This window comes from Bombus vancouverensis, chromosome 1 (genome assembly GCF_051014615.1).
Source record: "Bombus vancouverensis nearcticus chromosome 1, iyBomVanc1_principal, whole genome shotgun sequence".
Taxonomy (NCBI): Eukaryota; Metazoa; Arthropoda; class Insecta; order Hymenoptera; family Apidae; genus Bombus; species Bombus vancouverensis.
The window spans coordinates 3,381,559-3,403,032 of record NC_134911.1 but is presented as its reverse complement, the minus strand read 5'-3'; the positions used below and the strand labels follow the sequence as shown (position 1 = coordinate 3,403,032).

At 32.5% G+C, this 21,474-nt stretch overlaps 1 protein-coding gene across 1 annotated transcript in view; it reads left to right on the top strand.

The window, feature by feature from the left end:
• The window catches only part of LOC117160565 (uncharacterized), a 286,749-nt gene that overhangs the window by 82,724 nt on the left and 182,551 nt on the right, over window positions 1-21,474 (top strand). The gene's annotated exons all lie outside the window — the stretch shown is intronic.

Below are 21,474 nucleotides of genomic sequence, written 5' to 3'. Positions count from 1 at the left end.
CTGTGTGTGGCGAGCGACGGGACAGAAAGCGTAGGAATGTTTACTGTCGCGTGCCACTACAACTATTTCTTTTTAAGGAGAGCTATACTATTACTCCGTATCTCTGTTAGGTAAAAACGTTTATCCCGTGACCGCGGCTACATTTAGCGACTAGTTGCGTCACTTCGAGCCCAAGCTCATTGTCACAAATCTTGGGCAAATATAATCGGACTAACTCATAAACAATTACTTAAATACAGCTATGATAAAAAGTCTAGGAAAAAAAGCCCAAAGGAAAAGCCCCGATGTTCTTTCTTCTCCGACATATATATTGTTCCAAAATGCCGCCAATATCCTTGTAACTGATGTCAACAGTATACACTAACTCTGAAACGAAATCAATGTACATATTTCTGTTGTACACATAGTTCTTTATAATTTTTCAATATTATGTCAAATAGGACGAATAATTTGTGCTTTGTATAATTTGTAAAATTCCCTTACAAACTTTTGTTTCATTATCGATATTTTAACCTGTTTAAACGTTGGCAAACTTGTTACAATATGCAAACAAATTTATTAACAGTGATAATTACCAGTTTTTTGCCCGTAACATATCATTAATAACAGTATTAATTCATTTTTGCAAGACGATTATTATGATAGAAATAGTGTCTTTTCGTACTTCTGTTTACTTTTAGATTTATATTTTACGAAACATCGGATGATAACATTAACCCATTACAAATCAAATTGTGAAACAAAGTGCAAAAATTGTGTAATCGCAAAATTATTGAAAAAATAAATGATGTTGTTTTTAACATTTTATTAAAGGAGGTTCTCAACATTTGTATTGGTAAATATTTTAACGTGGAAATGGTAGACAAACGTTGAGGAATTTTTCTGGTTTGAGTTATGAAGGATTGAGAATTTGTCAATTAAATTCCTTGCTCGCGTAATAGAACATCTGTCATCCGAATGTTCCAGCTTCTCTGATTTTTATAATGGTCGTTGTTTACGCTTTAACGTTCGTAATAATGCAATATGATAAATTCTTGACTTTACACGATTTGTTAAATTGTTTATAACTTTATAAAATACTCGGAAATGAAAGACGCCCGAAAAGATTAATATGCTGTGGTAAAATTTATTTACCAGCAAATGAAATATCCAACCTTCTATTATTGAACTTTGGCCTATAGTATACAAACTTTGATACACAACCATCACATCATTTTAAAGATATTTAAAAATGCTAATACTTTCAAGATCTAAATATTTGATGGATAACGAATCAAAAGATCTTATGATTGAGTCAAATGTCGCAAATTTGTAAAAATAGATTAATAGTGTGTTTTATTCAGAAGAAAAAATGGTGTGACTTAAAATGCCATTATTTTCATCTACCATCCAAATTAATTCCTCTTCTATGAAAGGTAAATTAAGAGATTTTAATCAAATATTACACATTAATTAAAACAGATCAACCTTGCCCGAATAATTAAAAAATTCAATTGATGATTTCAATTGAAAAAGTTTCAATGCAATAGACAGTATTCGGCCAATTAAAATAATTTAACTGCAATAAATAAGATTCGATCGATTAAAAGAGATATTACAATGTACCTATATAACTTGATAATTTTTTGGAGAAACAATGGAACTGAAAAATACATTTAGTTTTGAAATAATGTCAAACAAATGAAGCAAAAATTACAGAGAAGAAATTATTATGCTCAATGAATTACTAAAACGGTAATTAAATAAAAACGTATTCTACGTAGAAATTTCCATGAATTAAGAATATCTTTATAAAGGTGCGTTCAGAAGTACAATAACGGCTAATTTTTAAATAATCGTTCGACTTTATTGCGTTCACTGGCGTATAAATATTCGTACCTATTGCAAGAAAATAATGTCAATGATCTCTGCACGGTGTATTATAAAAATCATCCAAAGCTCGTTTAATCCTTGATCCTACAAAAACGAAACGAACAAAGCTTTATATTCAGTTTTCAGTTAATCAAAAGAATTGTATATTAATTTGAACATTGAAGTTTATTGAAATGCTAAAAAAGCGTCGACTTTGTATATAATTGATTTTACAAGTGTGTTTTATACAAATAAACTATATTAATTTCATAACAGAAGACTAATCCTTTAAGGATTCGCAAAGGTCGCACTTGAAGCGATGTTAGAATTATTTCTGTAGGCACAATAGGCAATAAAAGAAAATACATAACAAATAAATTAATATTCGATTATAAATTTTCTATTCTTAAGATGTTAATCAATCTTGACGTCTCATTTTATTCACATAATTTGATTAACGCTAAACGCTAGATTCAATTAGTTATCTAAATTAAGTAATATTTACTTATTTATAATACTTACTTATAAATTATACTTATCTATAATAAGTATTAACTTATTATAAATAATTAGCCACGTCACTGTGCCACGCCAGAAAAAATTACTGAAAATTCTCAATGCGAGAATTGATTGTGAATTTTAATAAATAAAAAAGAAAACAAATTTGATTATTTGATCGTAGCCATTTATTTTCTTTTATTCTATATTTTTGTTTATCTTTATTCGCAGACATTACGACACGTTAAAAGACCCTCAAATATAATACATTAATAGTTGAAAAAAATAATTAAAACACTGTTTAAATAAAATCAAATATATTCACGATAAAAAATAAAATAGAAATAAATGTACAGATTAAATGTATAGATTAAATATTCTATCTATCGGTAGTTAAGTAATAAAGAAACAAAATAGAAATGAAAATATAGATAAAAGCTAGAGATAAAATATTCTATCTTCGGTGATTAAACCATTCCATGTCAACTTCATCCAACTTGCCACTTCGTAACATTTCTTCACATACTCTATAAATTAATTCTCTCGGGAAACTAGGTTTACACTGTCCAAGCGGAAAATCAATTTCCTCTTTCACTTCGATATTCTTTCGTATCGAAACTCCTGCAATCAAGACACACGGGCTCTTTGTTCAAACATGTACGCTTCACGCAGGAATAACCAACGTTATTTCTCCGTCGCGTTTCAAATTTGCCTTTTTACGACGAATCTCGTAAACGTTGGCGCACTCGTTAACCCGTCCGTGACGTAAGTCACCGAATATATGAATAGTGGCAACGTTATTTTACGGACACCGAGTGGGTAGCGCGATATTAAACGGCGGAAGGAAGTATTTGAGCGATGAGAAAAAAAGAAAAGGTGAGAACTAGGAATGAGAATTCCTCGTTGGCTGGTCCAAAAGGACAGACACGATCATCGTTTCTTTCCGCGTCTATCTTTATGCCTTCTGTCTCTTTTTTCGCGTCTCTCCCTGCCATATTCTCTGTGTTTATATCATTTTCTCATTTCACGTTTACTCCTTCTATTCCTCTCTTTTGTCCCTTTTCTTTTTGTTATCCTCTGATCTCTCTTTTTGTCCTGATAATTCCCAATTGTGTAATTTTCTATTTCTTTCAATTCAATTTTTCTCCTGGTTGCTTCTTTCTTCGTTGTTTTCTACTTACTTTCCCACCAGATCCTTTCTCCTTTCATCTATGTCTTCTTTTGATTTCATTTTTTAAATTTTCTATTCCTTTATCAATCCCTTCCTCGTCTCCTTTCTTTTGTCTACCTTTGATTATCATCTTTGTTCTGATCGCCACTGTCTTCGTCATTTTCTATTTCATTGTGCATTGTTTCTTTGTCTCTTTCCCTATATTTTTCTTCAATTTCCTTTTCTTCTCCTAGATGCTCCTATCTTCCGTATTCTACATTTATTTGTTCGTCCTTGTCTTTATGCTCTTTCGTTCGATTGTATTTGATTTGCTCACCTCTGTCAGCAGTTTTTATCTTCACCATTTTCTATTTACTTCCATTTCTTTGTCTTCTTTTTTCTACCTCCTTTTGGTTTCTTCTTTTTCCTCGGCTGTTCCTATAATTCCATGCTGGCTTTTACAAGAATTAACCACCATTTTTTCTCTCTGAGTCTATATGCTCTATCTATTTCTTCCTGCTGTTTCTCGTCCTATTTTCCGCATCTGCATCATTCCTCGCTTCTTATTTGTTTACTCCTTTTCTTTCGTCTTCTCTTGATTTCCCTTTCCCTTCTTGTTGCTACTCATATCCTTCTTATTTAGTACCTATTTATCCATCATTTTCTTTCGTTTCCTTTTTCTCCTAATTACTCCTACCTTCTTCAATTTCTATTTGTTCGTGCCTATTCCTGATTTCTGTCTCCTTAGATTTGTCTTCTCTTTACAGCTATCGCTATTATCGTTATTTTCCATTTGCCAGTCTGCTCATTTCTCTGTCTCTTCTTTTGTATCTTCCTGTGATCTGTCTTTTTCTTCTAACTATTCCTGCCTTTTTTATTTCTCCTTTACTTCCCTTCCCTTACTTCTTCTTTCACTTTTTCTTTTTTCTGACTACTCATATTTTTGTTGTATTTTATTTGTCTGTCCATCTCTTTCTTTAATCTCTCTCTGATTTGTTTTCTTTACAAAGCCAGCTTCCACTTTTGCCATTTTCCATTTCAACGGAATTTTCCATTCCAACTATTTCTATCCTCGTAATTTTCTATTTACTTGTCCGTTTCTTGTTTATATTCGTTCTTTTATCGTCTTCCTTTGATTCCTTTTTTCCCAGCTGCTCCCAGCTCCACAATTTACTTTCATTTACTTGTTTTTTCTATCTGCCTTTAATTCCTCCTTTTCCCTCCACTACTCTATCCTCGTTTCGTTCTACATTTTACAAATTTCTGTCTTTCTGTCCCGCACTCTGTTTCATCCCTGTGGCGAGCTTTCCTTTCTTGAAGCATAGTCACGCTCGTATCTCGGACAATTCAATTGCATTTGTTTACGAAACACACGGACGTGTTTTACAGGCGTTTGAACACAGCTAAATCGCGCTATTCGTTTTTCTCGAATGTCGTATCTTGTTCGTTGCTCAAAGCACTTGTGGAGGAGGCTGCTTTAACGACAGTTTAACCGTCAATGGTTGTTTAAGTAGTATAGGACGAGCGCTGACAAAAGCTTGACGAAAGAACGTATGATGTTCCTGCTGTTTTTTACTCTAGTTTTGCGGACAATATCAGCACAGGAAACTTGACCAAAACTTCGCATGCTGCTGGGAAATCTAAATAGACGGTACACGTATGTTTCTGCTAGTTGTAATCCATACACAGTCGGTGTAATTGAAATTTGGTAGGTTTTGCATCAGCGTTAATTAATGTTTAGAATTTGAATTCTTTAGTAGTAGTTAGCGAATGAGCTGTTTTAGTTGCCAATGATTTGATTCAAATTGTATCTTTCAAGAGCAGCACTTTATAGCGCAGTCGTTATATGGCATTACAATCGGATATAAAATTTTGTTTATCGCGTCTCCTGCCTATAGCTTTTATATATAATCCCAAGACCAAATAAAGAAGTAGTTGCGTAATATCGTGTTGATAGGCAACGCAGTGAATTTAAAGTTGACTGAAAGAAATTTTTGTTAAATTGTAAAATATGTCTTATTACATTTTCTCTCTTGTTTACTTCATTTACTTATTATCTTCATTTATCTTCATTTAATCTTCATTTACTTACTAAGCTGAAATTAATCTTGAGTAATTGTATCAAAAGATAAAAAGAAATAAATGAATTATGCTGTTTGCTCGATCCTTTTCATTTCAGTTATAGTTTTCTAAAAGTCGAAACTGTGGAAGAACATCAATATCAAATATAACTCGACATGTTAAAATTAACGAGACGTGAAAATTCTATTGTATGCTAAAGTCAATTTTCTGCGTAAATCAACAGAAATTGATATTATTTAGAATCATGACTTTTACTAATTATCAGAGACTGAATGCACAGTGTTGAAAATGTTACATAATAATTTAAACCCAACGAAATTGGGAAAATATTTACATCGATTTCTAAAAGCTGAAACTGTAATTAACAGAAATTGACGAATGATTTAAAACCTATGAAATTTAAATAATTTAGATTGTTGCTCTTTTATAAAAATAGCTCATTTATTACTTAATAAAAACTGCAGCAGCAAAATCAGTGGATTCAATTTAAAAGACAACGACATTTCTAAGAATTGTATTCACCCCAAACCTATGTGGCTTACTTAAAAAACAATAATTACTAATAATTACATCTGACGAAATTTATGAATTTTATTGGAGGAACGACAGTTCTTAAAAATTACATTTATCAAAATCTACACATTCCATTTAAAATTTAGTATTATTAAAAAATCCTATTGTTGCCAAACGTCTCTTAGTAACTTAAAAACGACGGAAATGTTTATTTTGCTTAAAACACCACAACTCAAAAATAATCCGAATCTTCGCGTTCTACTTGTTGAGGTTATTAGATGTATAAACAGAAAAACGCGTGGAAAAATTGTAAGGTAGAAAATATATTTTAATACAGAAGTGTAATTACAAGTAGCAATACAATTTGAGCTGGTCCAGATTCGCACGCTAGCAGTGTTACTCTATAACTTTTTTTTTTTAATTATTAAAATTTACAATCAATTCTCGCATTGAGAATTTTCAGTAAACCCCATAACTAAAAAACCCTGAAGCCAACGTCGCCTGTCCACTGTTTATGGTCTGCCTTCGTCCCAGTCTTTTGTCTATACGCTGTCGGTGGCTTCAGTGCTTGAGAAAACTAAAAAAGCCAGATGTAGAGTTTTCTTAGAAGTGGTGACCACTTCAACACTACTTAAAAAGTGGCTGTTTCCGAAAATTACATTCATCGTGATATCGTAGAACTTCTATTATCGGAATCCCGATTAACACGTTGACTATCACGAAACCCGTATTCGGGTGTCAGCAAAGTTTCTGGTCAGGCCACGTAACCCATATTCGGGTGTCGCTTATTTGACTACTTGCGAAGGATCGTCGTAGGTATTTGAAAAGATATTCCATAATAATAAATTGTTAATTAATAATTAATTGTAGTAATAGCTGAATTGTTATAAAATAACAATACGAAAATGGTTTATTAAAAAAATTATTTAGAATGTAAAACTTTAAAGCATTCTATACACAAGTGAGGTTGTTCGGGACAATTTGGACAATAAGTTGTCGTTTTCTTCAAATTCTTTCGTGCCTTTGTTCGGTCCATTCGACGTCTTTTATTTGCATAACATAGTTTCCATGCGCGTCTAATGCTTCTTCCGGAATCATTTTTCCGAACAGCGATATTATGCCGACTCCGTCGAAAACAAGGATTTTTTGTATTTTCAGACAACCCTAATAATCGTCTAAATATTCTAATATTTATATTTTTCCTTGTTGCAATTTTGTAAACCGTCAAAGCGTTTCCAACAGAAATTCCCAGAAAGAATTGAACGCCAAGTTTCCTGTACCATTTGATTCTTTTTTTAATTGTGGTGGCATAAGAAACCATTTGGTCGGAATAATCTACACCACACTTTCCTTCGTTATATTCAACGACAGCTAGTGATTTTAATGTTGCAAACAAACGAAACGAAAGATCATTCTTGAGACCACCGCTTGAGCGATTCGCATTACTAAAATATCGATGGGAGCATCTAGCAGAGAACGCTTGGTACTGCTGTACGCGTGTTCTGGCGGAAATTTCTTTCAAAACACGCGTGGCAGTCAACGTGTTAATGGAACGATCAATTACCGAAACTTTGATTGTCCGAATGGCGTTGTCTCTAAGAAGTAAGGAGGAGAAATATGTATTTATGTCCAATGTGTGTATATACTGTGTGTTTATTTTCACGACGTCTTCGAGTTATTATTAACATTTATACATTAGATTCTTATTATAGATTAGATATTGGTAATGTTCGTATTTCTTATTACATCAATATGTCAGTGAAACGAAAGCATGTAGTCTTATCTGTAGAAACGAAAAATAAAATAATACGTGGATTATAACAAGGTGAAATTATAACTGACGGATATGGGAGTGGTAAATCTCAGATAACTATGAAACGTCGAAATCCCTGGATTTCTACTTGGAAAATGCCGGTATCTGGGAGAAGATCCGCAGCGCCAGCGCCTTTGTGTCCTCAAGGAGCGATCGTGATGAAAACTGATCCGACATCCCCATTAAATCGCAGCTATGCGACATACGTCGACCTGGCTCCGAGTTACAGAACATAATGGACGGAAGGAATGCAGCTGCACGTAGTTCGATAATCACAGGCACATTACGCCGTATCGGTCGAAGGAAGCAAACATTCTCTCTCTCTCTCTCTCTCTCTCTTTCTCATTCGAAGAAAATATATGAGAAAAGATCTTCCATCAGAGAGCTCGGTACATATTCGCTGGATTTCTTCGCAGAAATGTTTTTTTCTTTTTTCTTGTCCAAGTTACGATCACGATATAGGGTATTTATCCGTAGAAACGAATGGAAAGAGATATTTTATTGATTTAAACGTTTTATATCGCGACGCAATGTGTCTCAGAGATATCTGCGGAGACACGAGATATGAAGTAGTTTCAGCACACAGATATTGGTGATCCTGGTTCTCAGTGAGGTGAAAAGGGACAACGGAAACATTGATGAATGTTTACATGCATTCATGGAGATATTTATGTAGGAAATTATTTAAATGAAAATCATTGAGAAATGACTATTTCATATAAATATTATTTACTTATTTGGCTTATTTAACCCCTTAATCTAGGATTTACGTTCGATAATGCCCGTAATATTTACGTTTGGCCCGATCATCGTACTACGGGATATGTCCGTAGTTGTAGGTTAAGGGGTTAAACAAAAATAATTGAGAAATGATGCTACGTGATGCTAGAAATTATTATGACACAGTTTATTTAAATAAGTAAATACGTGATTTTTTCGATTATTCCATTATGTAGGTATTAAATCAAATAATTTTTTATTGTATACGTATGTAACTTACTGATGATACTTAAGCAAAATATTTGGGAAGTAATTATTTGAATAATATACTCTTAGTTGATGGTAATGTTATTTTGGAATAATTAATATGTTGGCCTACGTGAAAAAGGAAATGAGTTTGTCCTAAATTGTTTCATTATTTACCTGTGACATGGAATAATTTCATAACATATTTAATATTCTATATTTGAATAAATGTTTACCTTACTGTTTATCCTAATATTGGGACATAGTATTTCTATAGTTGTTGTTTTGTATAAGAGGGGATGATTTAAATATCGTATTGTTTATTCTATTTTTTATATCTCATTTTGGTTGACTTTTACTTTATTCTATTTTGTTCTTCATTCTATTATTATTGTAGCCTTAAAATACGTAAAAAATTTCTTTCTAACGGTATAACATTTAATTATAAAATAGATTTTTCGCTTATTTTCACGTAACACTAATATTCGTGGCTGTTTACGTTCTGGAATTTTTCTAATCGGTTTGAACTGCGAAGTAAATTTAATTTATGTAATTATATTGTGTAATTTTAACGCCAGAAGAATGTAACATCAATATTTTTATAATATACCAAGAAGTGGCTCATATTCTCGTAAAATAAATACTACGATATCTAAATCATCCAGTCTTATGCAAAGCAACAAATATGGAGATAGTGCTGTGTCTGAATATTAATGTAACTTTATATCCTTAAATAATCTCTCGAATAATTTTTGATCTTATTATAGAAGTATTATCAACTACGTCAGAAATATTAATAGAGATTTCCTCGCAGTATTTCACGCACTCATGCTCAGAAATTAATAACTGTAATTCGGAATAAAACAATTCGCTCGCTCTATCGTATCCTAATATAATTCAACTACATTATTATGGTACAAAATTATATTACATGAATCAAAATTATTTGTTATTCTAGTCATTTAAAAATGTCCGACACTACCCTGTGTCCCCTCCCCAGGGGACGCGGGGTGTCCATGAGGATTTCCCCACGTATAAAAAAAAGTCATTTAAGAATAATTTATTGAACGTGAATATAAAACAAGGTTCCTTTTCGTACGTTACTTTTAAAATGAAAATTATAAAACAGTTGAAAACATGAATTATTTCAAGTTATTATATTTACAGGATTAAATTAAAGAAGATATTATGAAGTTACTTCTTTTTTTGTTTTACTTACTTTTGTTTTGAAATTAACAGATGAAACGCATTGACAGAGGATTAAGCAGAGTTGTAAAATGGCAAGAAATATACGTATAAGGAAATATACAAAGCTTGGAAACCTCTCTCAAAAGGGACGTGAATAATATCATAGACGCAACTGTGCATGAGACGCTACTCTGTATTTCAGTTTCTCATAATTCACAAAATTACATTTCGCGGGTAAGTTTATCGAATTCTGTTTTACATAATTTACGCTCACTCGTCTCTTTTAAAGTGTACTCTGCATAAAGAGACATCTATCTCTGCCAAAACTTATCTTACTTAAATAAACGGTACAAATATTCCCTCTTCGTCAAATCTTTAGTCTTAATGAGAAACGTTAGTCTTAAATATTTAGCGTAATAGATTTACAGTTTTCATATATTTCTTTGTTTTTACCTTATAATCTTGACACAACACTGATTTAATTATGACTATTTAATTAAATTTATGATACTTGTCGCAAATAGTTTGAATAATAAATTTTTCTTCGGATACATGAAGTTTGAAAAATTCTTTTAAATTTACGAGATTATAATGATAAAATGTTAGCTTTCATAGTTTTTGATTTACAAATTGCTGCTATAATTTCAAAGGCTATTATTTATCAATGATTATGTATCATCTTAAATCTTAAAGCTGAGAATTTTCTCTTTCATATAGATGATTCCAATTTTTTAATACTCAAGTAGATAATGTTACTCTGTAGTTTAAAAACTGTTTACCTTTGGATTATTTAATGTTCTGAACTACGAAGCAAATAAACGAGATTCTCCTTATTTCTCCTGACTCTGACACAGCAGAGACTACCGATAGTAGTGACTACTGATATACCAAAGCGTGGTATATAAAATTCGCAGGTTTATCAACGAGTCGTGTATTTAATTGTAAAAAGAAATATACATAACGTTGTTAATTCTTTAACAGACAATTTAAATTCATAATCTGCTGAATTCATAACACTGTTGTTAAGTATCGCATCTGATCATTAAATCAAATTGTGTCATTTGATAAAATTCAACCTACACTTTTTACTACACAAATCTACTAAAATGACAAGTTCAATATTCTAATATTTACGTTATTTACGCATTCCTTTCATGATTCAGTGAATGATGATTCTTTTAAAGTTTGACATTTTATGTGTCGCAACCTATAATATAAGTGTAATATCCAAAGTATGTGAAGCCTTTTGACTTTTAAAGGTTAAAATACCATTATCCTACATTAGATTGCTCTTCAAACTTATATACGGTTTCAATTCTTTGATCTTTCCTGTATAAACACATTTTTTCGAGATTCACTACAGTATGAATCATTGGAAAACAGACATTTCATATAACTAGGCTGATTTTTATGCACTTATAGAAAATGTGAAAGCATATAATATGGAAAAAATATATGAAACGTACAGAGTATAGTGCTTCCTACAATACTTGGTAAGATAAAACAGTTGGTAAAACAACTTTCTACGGAGATTCTACTTTTTCAATTATATTCTCAAAAATATGAATTCTGCATAAAAGTCCAGATTCTATACGAGAGATTATGACCTTTGGACTTGCAACAATTAAAACACCATTACTCAACAAATTAAATGAATTCCTAGACTCGTTCATCCTCGTTAACAATTTCTCCCTTCTTGTACACGTTTCCTCCTCGCTAATAATTTTCAACCGATTTCACCACGACCAAAGCGACGAAACTTCGCCCGATCATCGAATTTCTAGCGAAGCTAGGCTTTTCAACTATCGGTTTTAATCAAATCCGTCCGCGAAAATTAGTGTCCGCGCAGGCGTGGCAACTAAGCACGACCTAATTCCGTAATTAAAGCGAGCGTTAAGCGCGTCTGCCAATGGCTGGATGTTCGGAATCGTGAAGAGCAACACGATGTCGTTTCGCAGCCCTTTGCGATCAATCGTCGTCGATCGAGCGAAAAGGCGGCAGAGAACGGACTCGCGCCGTGTTAAATGCGAACCTCTTCCACTGGATTGAATCCTCGAACGGGTGGACAGGCTGGCGGCGGTTGCCGTGCCACGATTCACTGACTTGAATAATTTACTCGATCGTCCGGGAACCGCCGACGCTGAAAGCGTCGCGCTGACTTTCGACTTTCGCCGCCCAGATCCTGCAGACGCAGCTTACAATCGACTTTCCCTTATGTCGTCGGATCTCTTCACCTTATGTGACTTTTTATACGAATTTTTTTTTTTTTTTTTTTGTAAGACAAATTGGAAGTTTCCGATGATATAAATGTTAAACAGCGATTTGTGAAATCTTAATGGTACCATAAGCGTATTTGGAAGTGTCACGCGACGGGTTAAATCTTATGCAAAAATGAACCGAGAACGTAGAATAAAACTTTCTGACACGAGGTTTATGTGAAAATTAAAATTGATAATATATATCCAGTACGTGATATATAATGATTGTTGCATGTATAATTAAGTTAATATCGTTTTGATAAAAGCATTTGATAAAAGCAATTTCTGAGGAAATTAATTTTGGACGTTCATCGCATACATATTAGGTCGTTCGAAAAGTTTCCTTTTATAAGTTTTATAAGGAAATAATGGATGCACAACATTTTCCGTTTTATATTATTTTATCGAATTACGTATGATCCATTTTGTTCTATAAAAATAAAGATCACAACGTTCGACAGATTAGGTTTCATGTTTGTACAAAGATGCACGTTGTAGAGGAAGAAAAATCAATATTAATTTTGTCAAAAATTCTTATATATGTTTATATATTACTTCCATTACATCACAATATTACTTATTTATATTACTTACTTATATTACTTATATTACTTTATGTTATAATACTTCCATATGTTTGGTAATTGTGGAAGTAAGAAATGTGCAACTTGTTATTTTGATCATGTTAGTGTTAAGATTCTGGTACATATTATTATTATATTATTATTATATAAGTCAAAATATTCGTAGTAAAATTTGTCTCTGTATTTTTTTAAACCGTAAGAAAAACAAAGAAGTCCGTAAAAATTTGTATAGACATCATCCCTATATATTCCAGGACAACATTATTTATTGATTTTTCCACTGCTAGAACAACGATGAACTCATAAGCAGATAATACCGATTACCTGAAGTTCAATCTGATTCATATCGATTCGCTAGCTTTAGGTCTTAAAATATGTTTCAGTTATGTATGAAATCAATGCTGAAACATGGAGTTGCGTGTGTTATGGCATCAGACAAATGCTTTTGAACATTTCCTGTAGTCATTCGTAACACGTTTCTTACTTACTTTAATGTGTACATTCAACCTCTGAAGTATGGACATGCATTTATGAATCACCCTGTATACGTATAGCTATATAGCAGCTAATTTTTTAAGGTCATACATTTTTTTTATTTAATTCTTTACATTCACAATTTGTCCACTTTGGACATTTGGTAGAATTTTTTGGCTGTTTGATTATTATGTGGGTGGCTACCCCCAGTGGGATACCATCTTCGTGTTTGTTAGGTTGTGTCCTTTGTCAGGTCTGCTGGGTGTTTCCTTTTCAGTCTTCTATCCATGTTTGAGGCCATACAGTGATACGTTTTTAAAGGCCGAACATCTAAATATTGCAGGAGTACATGAAAATAAAACGAAAATAAAATTAAAGTACCTGTTGAAGTGGTCACCACTTCTAAGAAAACTCTACATCTGGCTGTTTTAGTTTTCTCAAGCACTGAAGCCATCGACAGCGTATAGACAAAAGACTGCGACGAAGGCAGATCATAAACAGTAGACAGGCGACGTTTGTCGCTCAAATTGTATTTCTATTTGTAATTACACTTCTGTATTAAAATATATGTCGGTTATCGTTAGAATTTAGGGCGCGTAGCAATTCTTCATTTAAATTAGCCATCGTTTGTTTGACAGAGATTATATTTACAGGTACAAAAATGACTTTTACAAAGTTTAACGAACAATCGTGGTGTTTAAACACGCAAGATGCAATTGACAATGTTCTTGAGTTCGATGACGAATCCGTGGTCAATGGAATAACTCTTTACTAAGCGTAGAATACTTTTAAGCATAAAATACGATTGCTGAGACGCTCGGTATAAACTGCTCGATCTGTAACTTTTCAAGGCGATCGCACGAATAACAGACTGATGAAAATTTTCCTCCCTTTACAATTGCGTTCGTTTGTTAAATGCTCGTTAGAAGCATCGAGAAAGTTCCAATCGCCGTTGCTAGGCAGTTTCTGCCTGGAGTTTGATTATTAATACAACGTGTGTCCCGTTATATTGGCACCTCCGAGGCAAAATCACACGTGACTAGGCCCGTTCTTGAGGCCGTATGCCACCACACCCACATTTCTAGGGAGAACCATACAACCACTCCACAGGCAAACTTCGTCAGGCAAAACGTCCATCCCGTGACCGTGGCTACGTTCGGCGACCAGTTGTGTCGCCTCGAGCTCAATCTTACTATCACAAATCTCGAACAAATACAATCAGATTGAATGACAACAATTGCTTAATTACGGCTATGATAGAATCTAGGCTAAAGTATTAGAGGATTTTCCCAAAATTTCAAAGGAAAGACTCTGGTTTCCTTTCATCACGCATTTCTCTGTTTATACATCTAATAACCTCAACAGTACGTATAATTGAAATATGCCTTAAATAATATTATGAAACGATCTTGGTTTTATTATTCCGTTTATTAAATAATGCTAATCAATGTAATTTACCACTTATTAAAGAAATGAAAAGCACAAATGAACGAGACCAATCCATGATGCTGGCATATGTAAAATAGCTTTTAGCACGAAAGCTCTTTTTTATAAGTGGATTGAATCTCGACTGTCCTTGTCTGAATAATTCTGACGCACATACATAAATATGCGGTTTTGCTCTAAGAGCAATCGGAAATGTTTGTTTTCATTGCTTTCCCAAGAAGATTATAGTCGCTACGATGTTTCAGGAATTAGCTACGAATTATGCAGTTGTGTGTGTTGCTATCTTTTGCGGTCGATATTTAACGTTTCCCAGGCACGAACATCATTTTCACTTTTTGTGTTCATTAATTATTAATAATATCTGCTTATTTCTTAATGCAGTACCAATTAAAGGTAAATTTTATTGATAACTTTGAATTTCATTTTATTTCATTATTATTTGACAACTACTCTATTACTTTCTATAAAACACTCCTCCCGTTACATACTTTCGTCTTGAAATTTCTAATATACTTCTCGTTCCCGAATTCTTCACTCGCTCTTAGAAATTTTTATCCTCATACACATACCTACACACGCGCTTTTTCATCCACTATGCTGTTAGGCTACTGCGCTAATAAGAATTTCTACTCTGTTGGTGCATAATAAGACCTCGTTTCTTTGAATAAAATATAGTTTATCTTACATAGTACCTTCAAAATATCGTGTTATTTAGTCGAAAGTTAATTATTTTGATAATTCCAGATTTATAAAAAATATCGTCCGTAGTATTTAAAAATTCTTACAATGGAACTGTTGTTAATACAGGGTGGTTGGTAACTGGTGGCACAAGCGGAAAGGGGGTGATTCTACGCGAAAAAAGAAGTCGAAAATATAAAATAAAATTTTTTTTTTTTAATTTTTCCATCGAGACAACGATCTACAGTGAGATCCGTTATAACGAGACGTGATAAAGTGCAGGCGTACCGAGCGAAAATTCAAAGTCGATTTTCTCGAAAACAAAGCCTCAAACGAAAAATGTTTATTCTATATTTTCGACTTCTTTTTTCGCGTAGAATCACCCCCTTTCCGTTTGTACCACCAGTTACCAACCACCTTGTATATCTGACTATGCTACCAACCAAACAGTATGCGACCTAAAAGTCAGATAATCGACAAAAATGGACTTATCATACCACTTTCCGTATCCTTTTATTTCCTATCGTTTTGTCATTGCTTCAGTCACGGTATAAGTTGACAAGTACGAACAATCAACGGTTATAATCAAGTCGAATTAGTCATCGGTACGACGAGCCGCAGTTTGGCGGAAATTCGAGTTTACGAGCGGTCGCTTCGATTTCACGTAAACGTTCCTTCTCGACCGATAGGAAATTTCGGAAACATCTAAAGTGACAATTAGGATAATTGCCGTGTGATGTCGTCGTTAGAGCCGATTTGGGTTACGTACATCCACTCAGTAACAGAATAGAAAATAGGATTTACTTTAAAGCGGAGCTTCCAATTGAACGTTGCTTCTACCACCGCTATACGGAACAAAGATGCGAACATTTAAGTAATTACATCTACGGAAGCGATTGCCAAGGATCAATTATATTAACTGCTCAGTTTCAGTTTGTTCCAATCTCTGCGCTAAATAATACAGGCGTCATCCATCTTAAAGCGGAAGTAACGAAGTAAAATGTTTTCTTGAACTACTTGAACCCTACATTATGTGTATTACGCGAAATACTTTGAAATTTCATTAATATTTTAATAAAACACGGCAGTCGTGATTATATGTAGTAATCAAATTTGAAATCAATCTGGACAAAATTACAAGATTTGTTACGAACATAAATTTAGTAAAAAAAAACAACACGAATAGTCATCTCAAATACAATTATTATAATAAGCATCGGAGATGGTCCTGTGTAAACAGTTTTGTAAACTGCGAAATATCTACTTATACTAAATATCTTGTTGTTTCTATATGTACATGTTTGAATTTATTTCGAACTTTACCGACGTAATCACGATAATCGTGTATCATTACAGTGCTAATGAGACTTCAAAATGTTTCATATCACACAGATAATATATTCCTAAAAAATCTCTATGAATGTTTAAATTTGCTCGTAAAATACTGTACTTTTAAAATTAAATAAAATTATACCTATCGCATTGCTTATATGGCATTCTTGTTGAATCTAAAATGTGTCTCGTGCTGAAAAAAGTAGCTTCGAATCGATAACTCACACTCGAGACGAAAATAGAAGCTACTTAATTCGAGACTCGTATCCTTAACCCTTCGCGATCAATTTTCAAAGGGCAGTGTCAGATGTAGCGTATGTACGTTCTTTGGAATGTTTTTCCATTTATTTCTGTTCAACAAAATAGATGATCTAATGTTTCAATGTAATGGATACAGTAGAAAGAAATACTTTAAACAAATTCTGTAATGGAAGAAGTTTCTATATCTTTGATGCTATTAAAATAAATTTATTGTTTTCGCTAGAAGCACCATTACATTGATACAAGTAATAGACTGATTTAAGTAATGTCTAGATGCACTTTACGAAGATTATTTATTAAAGGTAGCAATGAAAAACCACGAACTAAATTAAAATTACGTAAATTCCAATAATAATTGTAAATAAATGAAAATCATGAATGATACGTTGAAGTTGATGGAATATAAATAGTTTATATCCTTCTTAGAAAGTCAATAATTTCCTTTATTTATCTTTTCAATGTCCTTTTTATCTTTTATCAACAGATCTTCAGCATCTAAAGACGAAAACTATCTGTAACTTAATTTTTTTATCTTCTTCTTTGTCAAAGTAGGAGTAACAAGACATAAAAATATACACAAAAATAGATTTTTCCTAATTAATATGGAGCTCTATAAAATAACCTAAAATTCAGTTTGTCTAAATTTATGCTTAAATTTACATTAGTTTCTGTTTTTTTACTTTCAAATAACTTTCCAATTTTGTAAACAAATATTTATAATAATCTCACATACTGTTATCTTAGACTCGTCAAACCTCCTTCTCTTTCTCAGTTTTATCAATCTTTATATTTATTTATTTCTGTTACCTTCAACGTAAGTGCAAATTAAAAAGGACAAACTGTTTTCCATACTAAGACAACTTAAACAAAGAAGACATTATATTCGTGTTATGTGTGTATATGTACATAGGTCTGTGTATCAAAACTCGTAGAAGATTTTGAGCGTATTTGTTGAAAGTTTCCGAGCAGTCGCCAAGCTTCAAACAAAACCTGCTAGTACTTCAAAAGGAGACGCCTTACTAATTAAACGTGTTTCATCCTTTCGGTGCTTCCAAAGGATGTTTTACATCTTTTGCCTCTCCCTTCTTTCCTCTTCCTTTCTTCATTCTCCACTTTTTTCACTTTTCTTCTACTTGTCTTTTCTTGTTAATCTCTCCTTCAGTTTTATCTATGAATATTTCGCTCTTCTTTTTCTACATCGTCGCAGTATGTTTCATGTTTTATTTTTTATTACGTTCCAGCACAGTTTCTGGTATTTTACATTCTACTACCCCTTCTCTTCATTTCTTTCTACCGGGGCAAGTTTTCCATATTTTTACTCTTGTTTCTCCGCGTTTTTCTTTATTACTCTTAACACTATTCTTTGATTCATGAGTCCTCCTTGCTATTTCCATTTGTTTTTTATAGACAAAAAAGGTTATCTCCAGGAAACGTTCTATTGTTTCATTTCTAAATTGCGACGTTATTCTTTGGTTTATTAATTTATTTCATTTTGCCATTCTATTAGCACATTTATCAAATTGTTAAATTTATATGTAGTCTGTTTGCATTAAGTTAAGAGAAGTTTGTTTAATATATTATATATTATATTCTGTTTTACAGTGAATCTTAAGCTTCATTCGCAATAGCATAACCAGTGTGAAGTTATTTTACTTGATACGAAACGTTCTTTGAAGTTTCAAATGAAGTTGAGGTTCTTTCAACTGTGCCTTCAAACTTTATTTTTTATTAACCTTACTCAAATCTTACTTTTCTGAGAGCTTTACACAGCTATATAAAATTAACTGAATGTGGTATTAGATTACAAAGTTCGTACAAGTACATTCGCTTAAACTTGGATATTACGTAGTCTGGAAACTTGAAACAAACGTTAGATGATTATAAATTGCGTATACCGGAAATTGAAAACAAACTCATAAAAATGGGCGTTTCCTACTTATTCTTGTGTGAAGGAAATTTCACTATTAGCAATATTTCAGCAAATGTAATCTTCGTCTACACCACTTTGGATATTCGTTACTTGAGATCAGTTTATTCAAATTGAAGTAATTTAACTGGTATGAGCACAAGCTTCACTCGAAGCTATGTGACTAATTTGGACAAGACTTCAAATATCTCGCTTGTGTTTGATAGTAAAAATGGCAGGAGAAAATTCTCTTTCCCAAAGAATCAAATATAATAAACAGAAAATTTATCCAAAGTTATATCTTTTAAGATTTTGAGGTTTTATATATTTTTACTATTGCAATATAATAATTGAGATCAAAACCAACCCATTTCTATATGAATATTTACTTAGCAAATTCTAGTTTCTCAAACAAAAGCGACTGTGCTTGCAAAGGTTTCAACCAATTTTTTTTTTTACTAATTTTGCGTTTTGCTATGACGTACAAATTTACTCGTGTTATGTAAAATAGAGTGAAGAATTTGAAAGATTTGAGAGATTGACAGAATAGAACATTGCATAGCGGACAATACATGACTCATTCCAAAATTTGATCGATTACGAAGATTGCGTTATGATATTTTCTTACCTTCACGCTGAGGAAACAAACCTGTCCACAGGTGACCATTAACAATATAACAATTCCTAACAAGGATTCAGTCAGACCCTGGGCATAACTCTGGGCGGGAGATTAACATGGAAAGAACACATCACAGGCAAATCGAAGCAACTCCAGGCTAAACTTAAAAATTCTTCTGGCTCATTGGCCGACGTTCCAACTTAAGCACGCAGAGCAAAATTACGCTCTATAAGACCATAATAAAACCTGTCTGGACCTACGGAATCCAACTATGGGGTACAGCAAGTAATTCCAACATTGAAATACTTCAACGCTTCCAATCGAAAACTCCAAGATCCCTAATAGATGCACCTTGGTATGTTACCACCGAAGCAATACATCGCGACCTCAAGATACCCACAGTCAAGGAAGAAATAACAAAATGTAGTAACAGATATATCATAATAGTTAACAAACATCGAAACCCCCTAATTACTTAAGCACTAGATTCAGCTAGATATTTCTAACAAGTAATATTTACGTATTTATAATATTATTATTTATAAATTATACTTATTTACAAATTATACTTACTTATAATGAGTTAATAAGTGTATTAACTTATTATAAATAATTAGCCATGTCACTGCGCCACTCTAGAGAAACTTACTCAAAATTCTCAATGCGAGAATTGATTGTAAAGTACCTGTAAATAAAAAAAAATGATATTTTCTTTGATATTTTTCAAGTTAAAATCAATAATACACACTACCTTCTGCTGGCGCTATACATATAGTTTTTTTATCATAAATACACATTTACGAAGCACCTTGTACATTTCTGTTAGATAAAAACACACCCATATGACGTAACAGAGCAACCTAGAAAACAACACTGAACTTTTAGTAGGTATCGGGAACATGTGCAATTAACAGTTGGCTATCCTATAGATATATCGATCTGCCTAATACCTTCTTCCTCTGTTCTCTGTTTCTCTTTGTTGGCAACTTATTCTCCGCGTATACTATTATCCATAAATTCAATCAGCCACGTGCGCGTATCAATGGAAAAAGAGAAAAACGTTATCTACCGTTGTTTTATTGTAAAATAGTTATTAGTTGACAGGCGAGTGTTGTCATTTCGTATATTTTGTATTAGATTATTTAAAAAGCTCGTAGTGAAACTTGAGAGAAATGTAACCCCTTGTAGAATAACACGAGCATTATTTTTTTCTTAGAAACTTTTCCGAGTCGTTGCTCATTAGCTCATTAGCTCGAATGAATTTTATTTGAATTCTTTAAAAATTTTAAAAAAACCTTTCATGAAAACTAAAGTGTGTTACGTCTGATAAATGGAATATACCATTCTAATTAAGATTCAACATCTATCGTCTATTGTTTATCGACAGATACGTGTTCCGTCGTTAAGTCGTGGAAAGACGAAACGTTTGTAATTAGTTTACTTGAAATATTTTTCTTTGGTTTCTTTTAATATACGACTAAGATCATAACTCGGCATTTTGTCAAATTAAATTTCTCGCAACACACCGACCATTAAATTGGTTACGAATTTTTCGATGTATTTAGCCAAATATATTTAGAAATTTATCTGGCGATATTCAGAAATCGGAGATAGTTGAAATGAACATGTAGTTATATTTTAATTATTTCCAGTACTTTAATAAATTATTAATTAAGTAAATGATAAATATATCTGTTCTCGATGAAACTGATCTCAAATTTCAATTCCTTATAGAATTATTCGAAGAAAACATTCCTTTTATAAGCAAAAGAAGAACTCCGCCGGTAGTAGATTACTTATTAAAACGCAAACTCTTATCAAAAATATGTACGAAATATTGTTTGAGAAATTATTT